The 19,369-nt window shown below is 35.0% G+C and overlaps 1 protein-coding gene across 1 annotated transcript in view; it reads right to left on the bottom strand.

The window, feature by feature from the left end:
- The window catches only part of APOOL (apolipoprotein O like), a 95,002-nt gene extending 76,021 nt beyond the window's left edge, over nt 1-18,981 (bottom strand). The window contains exon 1 of the mRNA XM_069463565.1: nt 18,814-18,981. The gene's annotated coding sequence lies outside the window, so the exon portion shown is untranslated. The remainder of the gene's footprint in view (nt 1-18,813) is intronic.
- Between the last annotated feature and the right edge of the window lie 388 nt (nt 18,982-19,369).

The raw sequence follows: 19,369 nt of genomic DNA on the forward strand, positions 1-19,369 counted from the left end.
CCTGATCTGATTATTATACAAGTATCGAAACATCACTATGTACCCCATAAATATACACAATTATTATATGTCAATATTTTTAAGTTTAACTTTTTTAAATGGGTAAAAAATCCTGACCCAACTATAGGCAGTTTATAAGAAATTCACCTCAAATATAATAATAAAGTAGGTTGAAAATGAACAGATGAAAACATGTTCTGTACAAACACTCATCAAAAGACAGGAGTAGCTATATTATTACAATATGAGTCAAAGCTGATTTCAGAACAAAGAAAATTACCAGAGACAAGATTTACATGATAAAAGGGTTGTGATAGACTGAATAATGTGTCCCCAAAGATATTTATGTCCAAATCACTGGAAATTGTGAATATGTTCCCTTACATGGTAAAAGAAACTTTGCAGATAAAATTAAATTATGCATCTTGAGATGAAGAGATTGCTGTCGATTATCAAGGCAGTCTCAACGTAATCATGAGTATTCTTAGAAGTAGGAGGCTAAGGGAGATTTGACTAGAGAAGAGGAGCATCATAGTGAGGCAGCATGTGTTAAGACTTGCCCAGCCATTGCTGGCTTACAATATAAGGAATTGGCCATGAGACAAGGAATGTAGGCGGTCTCTAGGAACTAGAAAAGACAAGGAAATGGATTCTCCCCTAGAACCTCCAGATAGAACGCAGGCCTGCCAATACCTTAAGTTTGGACTTCTGACCTCCAGAACTGAGATATAAAATTTGTGTTGTTTTTAGCCACTGAGTCTGTGGTAACAGGAAATTATAGTAGCAAGAGAAAATTGATAGAATGGTCAATCTACCAAGAACCATTTTTTAAAAAAGTCTAAACATAATTACCACAGGACTGTATAATCATACTTCTGAGCACTTATTCCATCAAAATAAAATTTATATCCACACAGAATCGTATAAACAATTGCTTGAAGTAGCTTTATTTTTAACAGTCCAAACTGGAAACTTGCATTTGGTTCTTGAATGCAATCAGGAACTTGGTGAAACTTCTTCCTCAGAGAGACATCTAGCAAACTAGTCAAAACTAGCAAAGTCTTTGGATATTGATAAAAGGACTTACAACAAATTGAGATGCATTTATTCAATAAAATCTATAGAACTTGATAAGAAGAGTGGGAGTGGTAGCATTCAAATTATGGCTTGTATTCATCCCCACTCAGTGCTGTGTTATGAAAGAGATATTCTAAAGAGCTCTCCAGCACAGTGGCTGCTCCCATTTTCCCCAATTCTCTTGAGTACTGACTAAAAGAGATATTCCAGGTGGATTTGGCAGACGGTGAAAACTAGCAGATATGCTAATTCCCCATCCCCAGTTTCTGCTCTGTAGAGAGGATTCAGATAGGGCAGCTGGTGAAAAGTCCAGTTCCCTATTCTCTCACAGCTCTGTGTGGCTGAAGAGCTGTTCTAATAGTCACAGCACCTGAGTGGAATCTCCCATATACCCCATCTTTGTGATGCAAAAAGAGCTATTCCAGGTGGATTTGGCAAAGGTTCTATCCAAGGGAGAATTGGATCAATCCTCAAAGACTGGCAACATACTAATACTGCCAAGGAGCTAGGCTTTATTTGGATAAGACCGCAAGGCGATTTATGCCCCAGAGTGTTGTTAAAAACAATAGAACCAACACAGCTAGCAATCAGTGGAGATAAACAGTTTAGTATAATACCAATAGAAGCCAAGATCCAGAATTTCACTGGGGATATCAAGGAAAAGACAAAGAGAGCCTCACGGTCATCAATAGTGGTCCGGAATACTGGGTACATACCCAAGGCTGCACTGAGTAATGTCTGGGTAGAAAAAAAATGATCATCTAGTCTTTGGCTGAATATGAGGCAAATCCCTAAGCTCCCTGAACTGTGAAAGCAGTCTCCATACTACAAACATACTCAAAGCAAAGAGTGAAAACCTCCCTGGTTTAAGGTGCGTAATCACAATCTCTGACCAACCACTGGCTGATCCCTAAGCAGTGCTGACACAAGAGCGACCCCTAGGAATCCAGGCTTAAAGATAAAAACAGGAAAAAATATCTAGGCAGGGATATCTGACACTTCATACTATGGGGGAAATAGACATCACAGAGTTAGTCCAGGAAAGTCACTAAACCAATAAACAAGTAAACAAACAAGAAACAAAAATAATAAGCCTGAGGTGGGTTGTCAGAAACCAGAGTTGCTATATTCTCTAAAATGTTCAATTTACAAGAAAATATTATGAAACATGCAAAGAAACAAAGAGGTGTGACCCATACCAAAAAAAAAAAAAAAAAAAAAAGAAAAGAAACAGGCAATAGAAACTATCTTAGAGGAAATCCGGATGGACATAGCAAATAAAGACTTCAAAAATACTATTCTAAATATGTTGAGAGAACTCCAAGGAACCATTTTGTACAACTTAAAAGAATATATGATAACTTCATAAAATAGAGAACATTAGTAAAGAGATAGGAATTATTAAAAGAACCAAAAAGAAATTCTGGAGTTGAAAAGTACAGTAATTGATATTTTAAAAATCATTAGAGTAGCTTAACAGTGGATTTGAGAAGGCAAAAGAAAGAAAAATGAACTTGAAGATAAATCCACAGATATTATGCAATTTGAAGAAGAAAAAACAGAATAAAGAAAAATGAACAGAGTCTCAGAAATGTGAGCCAGCATTAAGTGCACAAACATACACATGACAGTACCAGAGGAACAGAAAAAATGTACAATAACTATTCTAAATGTTCAAGAACATACTAAATTTGATTAAAAAGAACATTAACTACATACTCAAGTTCAACAGACTCTAAATAGGATAAACACAAAGATATCTAAACCAGACACATACTCAAAATGTTACCACACAAAGACAAAGGGAGAATCTTGAAAAAAACAAGAGAAAAATGATTCATCATACACAAGGAAGACCAATAAGATAAACAGTTGACAGAAACAATGGAGATCAGAAGGCAGTGGGATTACACACTGAGAGTCTAGAGGGGAAAACTCAATTGAGAAATCCTATATGCAGGAAAACTATTATTTAAAAATAAAGGTGAAATAAAGACATTCTCAGACAAATAAAAACCAAGAATTCATTGCTAGTGGACTTACCTTATAAGAAATACTAAAGGGAGGTCTTTAAGCTAAAAGCAAGTTGATACCAGATACTACTTTGAAGCTACATGAGGAAAAAGAGAGAGAAACAATAAAGGTAATTACGTAGACAGTATAATTATGTACTGTTGGATATCTGTATCCATGGGTTTCACATCAGTGGATTCAACAAACCATGGATCAAACATATTTGAAAAATAAATGGATGGATGCCTATGAACCAAACATGTACAGGCTTTTTTTCCTTGTCCTTATACCCTAAACAATACAGTATAACAACTATTTACAATAGTATAACAACCATTTACATATAGTATAACAACTATTTGTATTAGATATTATTAGTAATCCAGATGAAATTTAAAGAATAAGAAAGGATGTGCATAGGTGATATGTAAATACTATACCATATTATATAAGAGACTTGAAAATCCATGGATTTTGGGGTCCTGAACAAAGGTCTCAAGGGGTCCTGAACCAATCCTCCCCGATATTGAGGGATGATGATATTTCTTCTCCTTTCTTTTTGTAAATGATTTTAAAAGAAACAATATATATAAAATTATATTGCTGGATCTATAACATATAGAAATATAACATATTTGACAACAAAAACACAAAGGAAAGGTAGAATTAAACTACATTTAAAAAAATGATACCAGATTGTAACTCAGATTCACTGGAAGAAATAAGAACCAAAAATATTACATCAGAAGGATGTGTGTGTATATATGTGTGTATTTGTTATATGTTCACATATATATGTGTATGTGCCTACACACATACAAACATACATACTACCTATAAATTATTTGTGCTCTCTTAGCTTCTTTAAAACAAATATTATAAAATAAATAATTACAACAACATATTTTGGGATTTGTAACACATACATACATACATTTTATATGTGTATGTACACATGCATGTGTATATATATAAAAAACAGGAATGGCAGAATAAGAAAGGGAAGGAATAGAGCTATAAAGAACTAAAATTTCTATATCTTATGAGCATTAAAATAATATAAATGTGGAATGAATTCTGAGAAGTTAAGATGTACGTTGTAAACCCTAGAACTTCAGAGAAAAATATATTCATCAAAAATTAAACCAATATATTATAAAATAAGCATTTAATATAACAAAAAGCAGTAAAGGAGGAACAGACGAACAAAAAAAGCACAAGACATACATCAAATCATATCAATGACATTAAATTTGAGCAGATTAAACAATTCAAACAAGAGGCAGAGATTGTCAGACTTAATTTCACAAATTCAACTATAGGGCAGAGCAAGATGGCCAAATAGAAACCTCCAGCGATCATCCCTCTGTATGAACACCTAATTCAACAACTATCCACACGAGCAAGCACCTTCATAAGAACCAAAAATCAGAAAAGCGATCATCTCTGGTTTTAACATTATATCAAGGAAAGAGGAACTGAAGAGGGCAAAAGACAGTCTTGCATTCCTAGGCTACCTCTCCCATATTCCCCTGCAGGGCTGCGCCACCACTCCCAGTAGAGAGAGAATCTATTTGACCAGGGCAGTGAGAGTGAAGTGATTATGGAGCTTTGAATTGAAACTCAGAACCACCCTGCACAGGGGAACAACAGCACACGGCAGAATTCTGCCAGTGTGCATGGAGGGGGCATTTTGAAATCCTCCGCCTCAAACCTCAGTTCTCTATAGCTCTACCACCCACAAACAGCAGTCTTGGGCCTGGACTAAATTAGTAAAGCACTCGGGTCACAAGGGCTGCAGTCCTTGGGCAATTCCTGTGGCTGTGCTGCTCAAAGCCAGTGCACTTAAGGTGAACATGACACAGTGAGACACCAGCACCTACAGTCAAACCAGTGCCTGTGTCATCCCTGCCCCAACTACAGGCAGCACACCTCAGGGACAGTCTTCTTCTACTTGAAGAAAGGAAAGGGAAGAGGTTCAGAGGACATTGTTTTGCATCTTGGTAACCAGCTCAGCCACAGTAAAATAAAGTACCAAGCAGACTCTTGAGACCCCTGAGACCCCTGAGTTCAGGCCTTAGTTCCTGGATGGCATGTCTGGACCCACCCTGGGCTAGAAGGAAACATGCTGCCCTGAAGAGAAGAACACAGTCTGGGCAGGATTCACCACCTGCTGACTAAAGAGCCCTTGGGCTTTGAATAAACAGCAGAGGTAGTCAGGAAACAGACCCCACCTGCTTTGGGTGAGAATGGGGTGGTTTCAGGTGTGAACTGGCAGTAGTGGCCACAAGGGAGTGCCATATCACTCCTCCCCCAAATCCATCAGCCCAGCACAGAAAGTGAGGGAAGAGAGTGAGAGACTGTGCCTGGTAAGACAAGGAATTCTCCTGTATCTTACCTAAGTCTACCACGGTGGTACTACCAGGAGTCTGCAAGAGTCACAGCATTACTGGGCTTCAGACACCCCCAGTGCCAATATGCCTACTGTGATCAAAGATTTAGACCACAACACTCAATTCCCTTTGAGTATCTGGAAAGCCTTCTCAAGAAGGAGGGGTTCAAACAAACCCAGACTATGAAGATTAAAATAAATACCTAACACTTCCATGCTCAGACACTGACAAACATCTTCAAGCAACAAGAACGTCCAGGAAGATATGACCTCACCAAATGAACTAACTAAGGTATCAGTGACAAATCCCAGAGTGATGGAGATAGGTGACCTTTCAGACAAAGAATTCAAAATAGTTGCCCTGAAGAAGCTCAATGAACTGCAAGACAAGACAGAGAAGGAATTCAAAAGCCCACTAGAGAAATTTAACAAAGAGATTAAAATAATAAAAATAAATAAATCAAGCAGAAATTCTGGAGCTTAAGAATTCAACTGACAAACTCATCAAAATCTCTCAACAGCAGAATTGACCAAGCAGAAGAAAGAATTAACGAGCTTGAAGACAGACTATTTCAAAACAGGGTCAGAAGGAAAAAAAAGAAAAAAAGAATGAGTAAGAATGAAGCATGCCTATAAGATCTAAAAAATAGCCTCAAAAGAGCAAATCTAAGAGTTATCAGCCTTAAAGAGGAGCAAAAGAGACAGACTGGGGTAGAAAGTTTATTCGAAGAAATAATAACAGAAAACTCTCCAAACCTAGAGAAAGATATCAACATTCAGCTACAAAAACATCATAGAACACCAAGCAGATTTAATCCAAACAAGGCTACCTTAAGGCACTTAATAATCAAGCTCCCAAAGGTCACAGATTAAAAAAAAGGTCCTAAGGGAAGCATAAAAAAGGAAAAAAATAACATATAAAGGCTCTCCAGGACACCTGACAGCACACTTCTCAGTGAAAACCTTATAGGCTAGGAGAGAATGGCATGATATATTCAAAGTGCTGAAGGAAAAAAACCTGAACCCTAGAATATAATATCCTACAAACATGAAAGAGAAATGCTTTCTCAGACAAATGAAACCTGAGGGATGTCTTTAACAACAGACCTGTCTTATAAGAAATGCTAAAAGGAGTCCTTCAATATGAAAGAAAAGGATGTTAATAAACAATAAGAAATTTTCTGAAGGTATACAACTCACTGGTAACAGTAAGGACAGAAATACAGAATTGTTTCAATTGTGTTGTATAAACCACTAGTATCTTGAGTAGGAAGACTAAAAGACAAACCTATCAAAAATAACAACAACAACTTTTTGAGAGATACTATAAAAAGATATGGATGGAAACAACAAAAAGTCAAAAAGCATGGGGAGGAGACGGAATTAAATGGGAAAATTTCTGTAAGATTTCTCTTTGCTTGTTTATTTATTTGTTTGTTTGTAAGTAGACTTGTCATGTGTTTAAAATAACTGGTTATAAAATGTTTTTTCCAAGCCTTGTGGTAACCTCAAATCAAAAAACCTAACACATATACACAAAAAAATGAAAAATAAGAAAACATACTACCAGAGAAAATCACTTTTAACAAAGGAAGACAGTAAGAAGGGAAGAAAGAAAGAGAGGACCACAAAACAACCAGAAATCAAATAACAGTACTAAGTCCTTACCTATCAATAACAACATTGAATGTGAATGGACCAAACTCTCCAATCAAAAGACACAGAGAGACTGAATGGATAAAAAAAACAACATCCAACTATATTTTTCCTGCAAGAAACACACTTCACCTATAAAGACACACATAGAATAGAAGAAAAGGATGAAAAAAGACATTCCATGCAAACGGAAACCAAAAACAGAGTAGCTATACTTCTATCAGATAAAATCGACTTCAAGACAAAAACTGTAAAAAAGATACAAAGAAGGTCATTATGTAATAATAAAGGGGTCAATTCAGCAAGAGGACATACAATTCTAAATATATATGCACCCAACACTGGAGCATCCAGATATATATAGCAAATATTGTCAGAGCTAAAGAGAGAGATAGGCAGCAATAATCATTGGAGACCTCAACATCCCACTGTCAACATTGGACAGATCATTCAGACAGAAAATCAACAATGAAATATTGGAATTAATATGTACTTTAGACCAAATGGACCTCATAGATATTTAAAGACTGTTTCATCCAACAGCTGTAGAATTCACATTGGTCTCTTCAGCTCATGGATAACTCTCAAGGATAGATCATATGTTATGTCACAAAACGAGTCTCAAAAAATTCAAAAAAACTGAAATCATACCAAGTATTTTCTCTGACCACAATGGAATAAAACTAGAAATCAATAACAATAGGAACACTGGAAATATATATATACACACATGGAAATAAACAATATTTTCGTGAATAACCATTGGGTCAAGGAAGAGATTAAGAAGGAAATTAAAAATTTTCTCAAAACAAACAAAAATACAACATATCAAAACCTATGGGATACAGAAAAAACAGTAATAAGAGGAAAGTTTATAGTGAAAAGTGTCTACATAAAAAAAGGAGAATAGCTTCAAATAAACAACATAGTAATGCATCTCAAAGAACTAGAAAAACAAGAGCAAATCAAACCCAAAATTAGTAGAAGAAATAATAAAGATCAGAGCATAAATAAATAAAATTGAAACAAAACCTACAAAAGATTAATGAAACAAAAAGTTGGTTTTTTTTGAAAGATAAACAAAATAGACATACCTTTAGCTAGACTAAGGAAAAAAAAAAAGAGAAAGACCCAAATAAGTAAAATCAGAGATGAAAAAGGAGACACTACAATTAATACTGAAGAAATGCAAAGGATCATTAGAGACTTCTATAACCAACTATATGCCAATAAATTGGAAAACCTAGAGGAAATGGATAAATTCCTAGACACACACAACCTACCAAGATTGGACCAGGAACAAATACAAAACTTGAATAAACCAATAACAAGTAATGAGATAGAAGCAGTAATAAAATCTCTCCTATCAAAGAAAAGCCTAGGACCTGATGGCCTCACTGCTGAATTCCAGCAAGCATTCAAAGAATAACTAATACCAATCCTATTTAAACTATTCCAAAAAATCGAGGAATAAGGGATACTCTCAAACTCATTCTACAAGGTGTGTATCACCCTGATACCAAAACCAGACAAAGACACAATAAAAAAAGAAAACAACAGACCAACACCCCTTATGAACATAGATACAAAAATCCTCAATATAATAATAGCAATCTGAATCTAACAGTACATCAAAGAAAAAAAAATGATAATCCACCAGGACCAAGTGCACTTCATCCCAGGGATGCAAGCACGGTTCAACATACATAAATCAATAAATGTGACTCACCACATAAACAGAAGCAAAAAAGCAAAAACAAAGACCACATGATCATCTCAACAGATGCAGAAAAAGTGTTCGACAAAATCCAGCACACTTTCATGATAAAAACCCTGAACAAACTAGGTATAAAACGAACATATCTCAACATTATAAAATCCATATATGGCAAACCTACACCCAACATAATACTGAGTGGGGAAAAGTTGAAAGCATCCCCCCTGAGAACTTGAACAAGGCAAGGGTGTCCACTGTCACCACTTCTACTCAACATAGTGCTGGAGGTCCTAGCCAGAGCAATCAGGCAAGAGAAAGAAATAAAGGGTATCCAAATCAGGAAAGAGGAAGTCAAACCATCACTTTTTGATGATGATATGATCTTGTATCTAGAAAACCCTAAAGACTCCACCAAAAGATTCCTGGACTTGATAAATAAATTCAGCAAAGTCTCAGGTTATAAAATCAATGTACACAAATCAGTAGCATTTGTATATACCAATAACAGTCAATTGAGAATCAAATCAAAGACTCAATATCATTCACAATAGCAACAATGAAAATAAAATACCTAGGAATATACTTAACCAAGGAGGTGAGAGATCTCCACAAGGAGAATTACAAAGCACTGAGGAAAGAAATCGCAGGTGACACAAACAAATGGAAAAACATATGCTCACACACAGGTAGAATCAACATTGTTAAAATCTCCATACTACCCAAAGTGATTAAAGCTTCAGTGTAATCCCCATCAAAACACCAATGTCATATTTTACAGATCTAGAAAAAACAATTCTACACTCCATTTGGAACCAGAAAAGAGCCCAAATAACCAAAGTAATATTAAACAAAAAGAACAAATCTGGAGGGATCACATTACCGGATTTCAAACTATTCTACAAGTCTATAGTAACCAAAACAGCATGGTATTGGCACAAAAATAGAGACATAGATGAATGGAACAAAACAGAGAATCCAGATGTAAAACCATCAACATACAGCCAACTGATCTTTGCCACAGCAGACAAACAACATACACTGGGGAAAAGATGTCCTATTCAATAAATGGTGCTGGGAAAATTGGATAGCCACCTGAAGAAGAATGAAATAGGACTCCTACCTCTCACCACTTACAAAAATTAATTCAAGACAAATAAAAGACTTAAATGTAAGGCATGAAGCCATAAGAATTCTAGAAGAAACTGTAGGAAAAACTCTTCTAGATATCAGCCTAGACAAAGAATTTATGACTAAGACCACAAAGGCAATCACAGCAACAATAAAAACAAATAAATGGGCTTGATTAAATTAAAAAGCTTCTGCACTGCTAAGGAAATAATCAACAGAGCAAACAGACAACCTACAGAATGGGAGAAAACATCCACAAACTGTATATCCGATAAAGGGTTAATATCCAGAATCTAAAAAGAACTCAAATCAGCAAGGAAAAAAACCAAACAACCCCATTAAAAAGTGGGCAAAAGACATGAACAGAAGTTTTTTCAAAAGAAGAGAGACAAATGGCCAAAAAACACATGAAAAATGCTCAATGTCACTAATCATAAGAGAAATGCAAATTAAAACAATGAGATATCACCTTACCCCTGTTAGAATGGCTTTTATTAAAAGTCCAAAAACAACAGATGTTGGTGTAGATGCAGAGAGAAAGGAACACTTATACACTGTTGGTGGGACTGCAAATTTGTACAACCTCTATGGAAAATAGTATGGAGATTCCTGTAAGAGCTAAAAGTAGAACTACCATTTCATCCAGCATTCCCACTACTGGGTATCTACCCAAAGGAAAAGAAGTCATTTTATCAAAAAGACACCTGCACTTGAATGTTTATTGAAGCACAATTCACAATTGCAAAGATGTGGAATCAACTGAAGTGCCCATCAATTCATGAAAGAATTAATAAAATGTGGTATATGCAGACCATGGAGTACTACTCAGTCATAAAAAGGATGAATTAATGCATTTTGCTGCAATTTGGATGGAACTGGAGACCATTATCCTACGTGAAGTATCTCAATAATGGAACAGACACCACATATACTCTCTAATAAATTGGAGCTAACGGAGTGGCACACATGAGCACAGAGGAAAGTAAAAGTCATTAGAAATCAAGCAGTGGGGTAGAGACAGGAAGGGAGGGGCAAAAACCTACATAACAGGTACAGTGAACACTATTCTGGTGATAGGCACACTTATAGCCTTGAGTCAAGCATTATAAAAGCTATTCATGTAACAAAACTTTTGTACCTCCTTCATATTTTTTAATAAAATAATTTAAAAAATAAAAGATATGATGGAGGTATGAAAGTACAGAAGGAGAACATCTAAATTAGACTAGGGTAAATAGACACAATCATTAAGTTTCCCAGAGGAAGATTATTATGGGCTAAGTCTTAAAAAGTGAATAGATACAGAAGTGAAGAATAAGTAATCCTATTTATTTTTAAAAGCCACATAGCATTGATGGACCAGCAATAGTTCAACAATCCTTTTCTACAGTAAGTCATCATCAAATAATTTAAGATGTTACCAACTTTCCATAACTTCTCATTCCGTGAATAAAATCCTAAGCTTGTATATAAAATCAAAACCATGGTAATTAAATTGAGGATTATGGATAAACTCTTGTTTTACATTTTTACTGATATGATTAAAAGTATAAGTCATATTATTTTATATAAATATCTTCTGTTATAAAAGGAAAAGACAACTTCTTCATGTAACTTGGTTTTCAGCAATTAAAATATATGTCTAGGTGAGGTGTGGTCTTTTAAACCAAAGTACTGCATTACCTTACTTAAACTAGGTATAGCATAAAAAAATTTTCAATGCATTAAAGATCAATTATTCTCACCTGTATGAGGAAAGTAGAGAAGATCATGAAAAATAAGCAAGACTCAAAACAGCAAGGGAGGCAGCCCACCCAGGCCAGTTTCATAGCTCTGCCCAAAGCAATTCCTACATTGCAGGGGTGACAATGTAGATATTTGCTTTAAATAAACAGAGTAAAAACCTATTATAAAGTTTTGCCATAGGGATCAGATTTTCAGTTTTTGCTATTTTGCTGAAATATAAATACAAAATACATTCCAAAGTTAAATACAAATATTAGTTTTCAATTATCTATACTGTTTCTTTCCCTCCATTAGTCCAGATGAGTGAATTATTTTCTCTGCTTACAAAATTAAGTTTTATTTAATCTCTACTGGGTCTTTCATGATAAACACAAAGATATGTGCTTCAATCAGATTAAGACAAAGCAGACATTTTGCTTTAACCATATTTTGATCAGTACTAAAAAATGCCAATAACAAACTATAAAATCATTTATCTAGTAATTTTTTACCAATAGTAGTTTTATGTCTGTATACCATTATTTTGAAATCTACCTCTTTGTTTATTTGTAAGGTTCAATTTACTCCCCTGAAAATATAGAATCACTGTCCCCTGCTTATGATAGACAGTGTAGTTAGATCTATGGGATAGTAGGCCTTAGACTGAACACCCATTCATACTTCAAAACCCAGCTCAAATGTCCACCGTAAGGTGCTCCTAGAATTCCTCAGGCTCCCACAACTTCTCTTGCATACCATTATGCATTTGTCACAGAGTACTAATTATGTTTATATGTCTATCTCTCTTAAATAAGCAGTAGGCTCCTCCAGGGTCTCTGTTTTATTTATTTTATTATATTTAGTATATTTATGTATTAGCTTTGATGTAGTTTCAAATCACCTCCAAAATGTCAATAGGTTACAACAAAGTTTATTTCTACCTCCCATTACCTGTTGGCTATGCTTTTCTCCTGCTCCACATGTCTTCCAGAACCCAGCCTGACAGATCAACCCCTACTTAGGATATTGTCATTCTTGTGGTAGACGAAAAAGCAAGAAATCTAGGCAGGAGTATATAATCCTCCTATAGGAAGAAGGAACAAATACTTGAAAGCAAAAATACAACTTGGCAATTAGCAGTTCCTAGCCCATGGTATGGGTTTATTCTTAAGAAATACTTGTTGAAGAATTAAATGAATGAATTAAAATGAATAAATAAATATTGTAAGGGAACCTTATGTTCTATAGGAAAACTACTCCCTCCTCCTTTCTCCCATAGTAACTTTTAGATTTTTTTTATTTTTAGTATAATTCTTTGTTTTTCTTGTCAATTTCAGCCACTACAGTCCATTCCTTGTCCTCCCCCACTTTTAAAACTGATTAACTAATTCACTCATTTCCTTTGAGCACCAAGTTTCACTCTCATTCTTCCACCATAGAAAGCTATTTTAATGTGTTTCACGAATATCTTTTTGAGCTTTTACAAAATGTATATTGTTATAATGTTACATGTATTTTTAGTTTTGTTACCTATCTCACTTTATTACTTTTTCACAAAGTGAACGGTATATGTTACATTTATCATTTTGTTTCTTAATTTTTTCACAAAGTATATGCTTTCAAATCCATCTATGTTCCTATATGTAAATTTAACCTATATAAATCTAACCCATTGCTTCTAGCTGCTATGTAGTACTGCATGATATATATCCACCACATTTCACCTATCCACTGTCAGTGATGGACACCCAGATTGCCTCCAACTCCCTACCACCATAAATAACACTGCAATGAATATCCTTGTACAAGTGTCCTTATGAATTTGTACATGTTTGTGATATACACTCAAGAACAGAATTGCTGGGCCACAGGTTATGTTTATATACTTAATTTGACTAAATAATATCAGATTGTTCTCCATAATGGCTGTACCAGTCAATACTCCCACCAGTAGTACATGAGGAGTTTTACATTCCCAAATTCCCACATTTGGACTTATCCAGCAATCTGCTTTTTGTCTAGTCTAATAAAGTGTTATCTCATTGTTTCAATATGTAGTTATCTGATAATTATTTTGAGCACCTCTTCACGTACTTGTTAGCTTTAGTGTTTTCTCTTTTATATACATATTCATATCTTGTTGATCTGTCTCCTGTACATAATACTTAGTAAAGTGTTTTTTGAATGAATGTATAAAAGAATAAGGCAGAATCCACAAGACTTGTTAACTGTTTGGATGTGGGGGACAGTTTAAGATGATCCCAAGATCAGATACTAACATTCTTAACTGAAATAAGGAATGCAGCAGAAAACAAAAAAACAAATTTGCTAAGGATAAAAAAAAATTTTTGAACGTGTTGAATTTCATGCACCTAAAGATATCAAGCAGGAATTTGGAAATATGAAGAAATGAGGTGAACTATGAGCCAGGTTGAGGTGGGGATGTGATAACAGTGAGCCTGATATGAGAAGCTCCTGCTGAATTTCAGAATGACTTGAGAAATGATCCAAAAACAGCCAGGCCAAATCTACATTAAGTATGAAGCTCATGCTTTGGTTTAGAGTACTAATATTCATCAAGTCTATATAACAGATGGTCTCATTCAGGAGAGACTGCAGGAATGGGTTACACTTTTCCCCTCAAATGTTCAAGTTATATTAAGCAAGTTTTATTATCTACCACAGACTGCTACTTACACTGGTTGTCTTAAAGTGTTTTTTATAATCCTTGAGAAACCAATTTCCCAATTTAAATTACAAGATCTTAATAAGTTATCTTTTTATAGCAACTCTAAAAAAATTCCACCATATTTTCAACAACTTTAATACTTTTGCAAGTATTCAAAAGTAAATTGTACAAGACAGATCATGAATCCCCATTGCCTTGTGCCTTCTAAGTAGCCTCAGAGAATTTGACAATTATACTGTTCCTTTCTGTCATTCCTAACACAGGTTGCTATGCTCTGAACTACTTGCACTGAATGGAGCAGGGATTGGTACCTGAGTCAAAGGCAGTCAACTAAAGGCTGTCCTATAAAAGTGGACTAATGTGCAATTTCTGCTCCAGAGGGGCACTCTGTAATAGTGACTAGTCAGCCCAATCAGATTCACTCTCTAAGAAAGTCTAGATGTGAAGCACATAGTTAGCAAAGACAGAGCAGTTCGGTCATAAGAATGGTGGACTGTCAGAGTTGCTATGGTATCCTGAATGATTCTTCTTGAGGTCTGTTTAGCTGGTGATACAGTTTTCTAAGATTTGTCCCTAACCTATGTATTCTTCCATTGAAACCATTATGTAAAATAACTTGAACATGACTCTGTTTTTCATAACTGGAAAGAACCACACACTCAGCCCTAAATCAGTGATTCTCAAACCAGAATCACCTGATGGGTTTTTGAAACATTTAAATGCCCTGTCTAAATGTAAATTAAAACCACAATGAGATATCACCTCACACCTGTTAGAATAGGTATTATCAACAACATGAAAGATAACAAGTGTTGAGAGGATGTGGAAAAAAGGGAACCTTTGTACACTGTTGGTGGCATTACAAATTAGTACAGCCACTATGGAAAACAGTGTGGAGATTCCTAAAATGATTAAAAATAGAACTAACATATAATCCAGCAATCCCACTACATGAATATATCCAAAAGAAATAAAATCAGTATGTTGAAGAGATCGTCACTCCCATGTTCACCGAAGCATTATTCACAGTAGCCAAAATATGGAATCAACCTAAGTGTCTATCAATAGATGAATGGATAAGGAAAATGTGGTTTATATAAACACAACTGAATATTATTCAGCCTGGAAAAAAAAGAAGGTAATCCTGTCATTTGTGACAACATGGATGAACCTGGAGGACATCATGCTAAAGCACAGAAAGACAAATGCTACATGATCTCTCTTATATGTGCAGTCTAAAGAAGTACAACTCATAGAAAGTAGAATGGTGGTTACCAGAGACTAAAAGGGAGTGGGATGGGGAGATGATGGCCAGAGGGTACAAAGTTTCAGTTACAAAGGAAAAATAAGTTTTTGAGATCTATTGCACAGCATTGTGACTATAGTTAACGTTAGTATTATATACTTCAAAATTGCTAAAGGAATAAATTTCATATGTTCTCATCAGAAAAATAAGTATGTGAGATGATGGATATGTTAATTACTTAATTTAATAATTCCATAATATATACATATGAAAACATCATTGTACCCCCACAAATATATATAATTATTTATGTTAAAATTTTTTTTAAATAAATAAGACAAAAATAAACAGCAGTAGAATGGATAAATAGTGATATATTCACACACTGGAACAAGAATGCAATAAGAATGAACGAACGAACTACTGCTACATGATAATGGCTGAATCTCACAAACAATATTGACAGAAACCAGAAATAGTATAGCAAATACTATATAATTCCATTTATAGGAAGTTCAAAAATAGGCAAAATTAATGTATGGTGGGGGATAAATACGTGGGGGTACAAAAGGGAAGGGATTCTGGGCTGTTGGTAATGTTTCATATTTTTTTAATTTGGGTACTGGTTAAAAAAGTATATTTACATTGTGAACATTTATCAAGCTGCTTAGGATTTCTGTATGTTTCTGTATGTAAGCCATGCTTCAATAAAAAAGTTTACCTAAAGGAAAGAAAAGTAATTCTGCTCCTTTGAGCCTCATACCATTCATTTATTCATCCTTAACACTATCTTCTGCCAGACTCCTGGTCACTTTATCACATCAAAGATTTAAAATCCTGGTTAAAAGTCTTCTTCTATATCTTAAACCATGCCAAAACTTAGTGAATTTAATGTTTGTGTAGATGAAACCACTTAAAACATAATCCCAGAACACCAACAAAGCGGGCTAAGAGGTACTAGTGCTGTTATTCCCCAGAAAAAAAAATGATAAACAACTATAAACCAATGAAAATAGTTCTAGGAAAACTCCGGACTACAATGAAGAAGGGAGGGTGGCACCGCACAGAAAAGGACAGGAGGCTTTATTTTACTGTCGTTGCCCCATCCCTTACCCCAGAGCAGCTGGGAGGCAAGTGTGAACTCCTCTGAGGGACTTTCCCCCAGGAAAAAGGAGACTCCCCGTGGGCCTTATCTCCATTGCACACACCTGCAGCCTATACCCCAGGACCCCTGAATTCTTTACCAAGGTTGAGCCCAGCTGATGGAAGTCGCTTGGAATAGCCACTGACGACTGCTGCCATCTGCTGCGCATTGCCTGTGCCCGTGGATTCCTGGGTCCTGAGTTGGGTATTTTTTCTTTTTTAACATTTTAATTATTTATGTATTTGCTTTATTTTTCCTTTTATTCTTAGTTGACACACAATAATTGTACATATTTATGGGATAGAGTGATATTTCCATACATGTATAGAATGTGTAATAATCAAATCAATATAATTAGCATATACAGTACCTGGAACATTTATCATTTTATGAACATTCAAAATCCTGTCTTCTAGCTTTTTAAAAATATGCACCAAATTATTGATAACCATATTCACCCTATATTGCCACAAAATACTAGAAGTTATTCTTCTTATCTAGCTATAACTTTGTATCCCTTAACCAACCTCTCCCTATCCTCTTCCCCCCACCTTTCCCAGACTCTGATAACCACAATTCTACTGTCTACTTGTATGAGATAAATTATTTTTAGTTCCCACATACGAGAATATGTGGTGTTTATCTTTCTGTGACTGACATATTTCACTTAACATAATGTCCTCCAGGCTAATTCATGTTGCCACTAATGACAGGATTTCATTCTTTTTTATGGCTGAATAATATTACATTGTGTAAATTTACCACATTTTCTTTATCCATTCACTACTGATTGGACACTTAGGTTGATTCCATATTTTGGTTAATGTGAATAAAGCTGCAGTAAACATAGGGGTGCAGGTATCTCTTTGATATACTGATTTACTTTACTTTGATATATACCAAGTAGTGGGAATGCTGGGTCATATGGTAGTTCTGTTTGTAGTCGCCGCTTCTATTCAACATAGTATGGGAAGTCCTAGCCAGAGCAATTAGGCAAGAGAAAGAAATGAAAGACAAACAGACACGCCTGGAGCTCTGACTTGGGGGGAAAGGCAGTACAGGAGCAACGTATGTAACTTGCAATTCTGTATCCCCCATAACAAGATGAAATAAAAAAAAAAATAAAAAAAAAGAAATGAAAGACATCTAAATTGGAAAGGAAGAAATAAAATTATCTCTTTCCCCAGATCACATAATATTATACATAGAAAATTCTAAAGATTCCACCAAAAAAATCCATTAAAAACAAATTCAGTAACATTGCATAATGCAAAATCATCATACAAAAACCAGTTGCAAAGAGCTATGCGAAAAAGAAATCAAGAAAAAAATCCCATTTAAAATAGCATCAAAAAGAATAAAACACTCAGAGTAAACTTAACCAAAGAGGTGAAAGAGCTGTACACTGAGAACTATAAAACAGTGATGAAAGAAATTGAAGACATAAATAAATGGAAAATATCTCATGTTCGTGAATTGGGAGAATTAATATTATTAAAATATCCATACTACCCAAAGCAATCCACAAATTCAATGCAATCCCTATCAAATTTCTAATGGAATTTGCATTTTTCACAGACATATAAAAAACAATTACAAAATTCATATGTAATCACAAAAGACCCTGAATAGCCAAAGCAATTTTGAGCAGGAAAAATAAAGGTGGAGGCATCACATTTCCCTAACCAAAATTATATTACAAAGCTACAATAATCAAAACAATATGGTAGTGGCATTAAAAACAGACTAATAGACCAATGGAAACAGAATTGAGAGCCAAGAAATAAACCCAAGCATATACAGTCAACCAATATTTGAAAAGGCCATGGAGGATATACAATGGAGTGTGGGGAAAGGATAGTCTCCTCAATAAATGGCGCTGGGAAAATTGGATATATACATGCAAAAAAGTAAAATTGGACCTTTATCTCACACCACATACAAAAAAATTAACTCAAAATGGATCGAAGACTGAAATGTAACACCAAAGACCATAAAAGTCCTAGAAGAAAACATAGGGACAAACCTGCCTCACATTGGTCTGGCAAAGATCCTTGGGATATTACACCAAAAGCACAAGCAACAAGAGCAAAAATGGGCTCTGGACTTAGACCACGTGATTTCAGATCCAGCTCTACCACTGCCTTCTGTGTGACCTTGGTCGAGTTACTCAACCTTTTTAAGCTTCAGTTTCCTTACCTGTAAAAAAGTGATTAATAACAGTTATTACTTGTAGGGCCACTATGAAACATAAATGACATAATTCACATAAAGTGCTTACCAAAACTCCTAACACATAGTAAGTGCTAAATAACATAATAGCTATGATTACTATTATTAATTATCTCTCCCTCTATACTAGCTCTTGGCACATTTTTCCTTGTCTCCAAACTTGCTCAAGTCTCCTATTTTTTTCTTAATTAAAAGACAGATTTTTCTGGAATTTGCTACCCTCATCCCAAGACTTCTTTCCTTCCTTTCACCACCAAACTTCTCTAAAGAGTAGCACATACCTCTCTTCCAGAGGAAGCAGGGAGTAGCAGAAAGACTTTGCAGCCAAATATATCTGTGTTTGAATCTGG

Source organism: Eulemur rufifrons, chromosome 30 (genome assembly GCF_041146395.1).
Source record: "Eulemur rufifrons isolate Redbay chromosome 30, OSU_ERuf_1, whole genome shotgun sequence".
NCBI classification, from domain to species: Eukaryota; Metazoa; Chordata; class Mammalia; order Primates; family Lemuridae; genus Eulemur; species Eulemur rufifrons.